Below are 2,147 nucleotides of genomic sequence, written 5' to 3' on the forward strand. Positions count from 1 at the left end.
GTATGTGCTACATTTATGGCCAAGGAAAAAGTTCAAGAAACAGAGCTGCACCATGCAGTTTAGCTTAAGACTTCTCAGATGTGTCCACTAATGTCCCATTTGTCAAGTACAACATCAATGGGGTGAGAAAGTATACTCCTCCCATTTGATGCAGTACAAGTCACATGGCACTAGGCCTCTTGGTACTGATTCTCTGAGGGGTTCTGGGGCTGCACTCCGTGCTCCAGGACCAGGAATCGGCTTGTCATGTGTTTTCAGGCTGGAGGAAAGTACAGCAGTAAGCATTAGGTAGGTGTTCAGGTAGTCAGAGAGGCCTGATCGTGTGACGCAGCAGTACTGCCCCAAGGTCTGCCCCAAGGTCTGCAGACCTCAAGACCAAAACAACACCCCAGTGGGAAAGAAATTGGGGCATACGTCATTGGTTTTATGTAGCTCACAGGAGTTAGGCAGTAACTGGAAGTAGCCCAGTTGCTAGAATGTGAGTAAATGTTAAGGCCTCAGCTACTACAACCAGGCTATAAGATTAAAGACAAAGTTCTTCATGTCCAGCCATTGGAACACATCTCTCTACATTTCTTGATTTGAATAGAGAATCAGTTAACATGGTCCCAAAACCTTGGTTGGGACTGAGCTTATGTTTAGGACTAAGTAACCACAGCTTCACAGATGAAAAGGTTATCAAGGTGTTAGGGGAGTGTGCTGCAGAATGGCACAGGAGTCATTTGTTGGCATTCAATTCAATTCTAAAGCAAGGGGTATTTATTGAGCTTGCACAAGATGCCCAACACTGGATTAGGTACTATAGGCACTATGAGACTTCTCACTTGTCTTTACTTTTCTGTGAACACATCCCTTTGCTAAGTAAATGATTGTATTAGGACTTCAGTCTGGATAAGATGGTTCCTTCTTGCTCTTCTCCACTAAGTACAACTATAATCTCTGTAGATAATGCAAGAAGCAACTAACAGGAACTTGAAAGAGTAGGAAAAAGTTGGTAAGAACAACACAAACTGTTTTTTGGACCATCTGACCTCTTCCCCACCTAACAGCAGAAGACAATCCAGACCTGGTATTGACTGTCCCCTACCCCCTGCCACCCACAATCTAGCAAAAGAAGGAAGTAATCTGGAAAAAGCAGGTGAGCCAGTATCTTCCACAAGGGGCATAGATGGGTAGCCTCCTGTATGAGTTTCCTAAGGCTGACATAACAAAATACCATAGACTGAAGGGATACCTCCAGCCTGTACATCTCTTACACTCTAGATTCAATTTTCTACTTAATATTTCCAAATGATTGTCTAATAGACATCTAAAATTCACAATGTCCTGACCCGAATTGAATGTTTTCACAACGAAACCTGTTCTTCCAACATCCTTTTCTCCATCAACAGGAACATCATCTTTCCAATCACTCAAGCTAAACACTTCAGGATTATATTTTGAATTCTTTCTCCCATATCCCACATCTAATACTCCAGAAAATACTATTGACTCTACCTCCAAAACATATACAGAATCTCACCATTTTACACCACTTCTACTACCTTGGTCCAAGCCGCCATCATCATCTTCCTGGATTACTACAGTAGCCTATTGATAGTCTACTGCTTTCTCCCTAGTCTTCAATTTAGGTTAAATATTAGCACCAGAATGGTCTTTTAAAAATTTAAGTCTGATCAGATCACTGTTTCACTTGGAACTGCCCAGTGGCTCGCTATTCATTCAGAGTAAAACCCACAGTCCTTATAATGGTTTACAAGGCCTTAAGTAATCTGATCTTGTATCACCTCTTGGATCTCATTCCTTCCTACTCTCCCTCTCAGTCACTCTCCTCTAGCCTCACTGACCTTCTGTTGTTCCTCAGACACTCCTGCCTTTGCATTGACTGTTCTGCTCTCCTACCATTAATCTGCATAGCTAGCTTCCTTGACTCCCTCAAATCTTTGCTCAAATGTCACCTTCTCATTGAGACCTTCTCTGACCATCCTTTTTAATAACGCAGTCAGCCTCCACCCTGGCACTCCTCATCTCCCTTTCTATTCTTTTTATTTTTCCATAACATTTATCATTTTCTAATATACTATATACTTCGTTGTTTATTATCCATTACCTGGTTCTTCCCACTAGAATGTAAGCTCCTCAAGGGC

Source organism: Pteropus alecto, unplaced genomic scaffold (genome assembly GCF_000325575.1).
Source record: "Pteropus alecto unplaced genomic scaffold, ASM32557v1 scaffold275, whole genome shotgun sequence".
Lineage (NCBI taxonomy): Eukaryota > Metazoa > Chordata > Mammalia > Chiroptera > Pteropodidae > Pteropus > Pteropus alecto.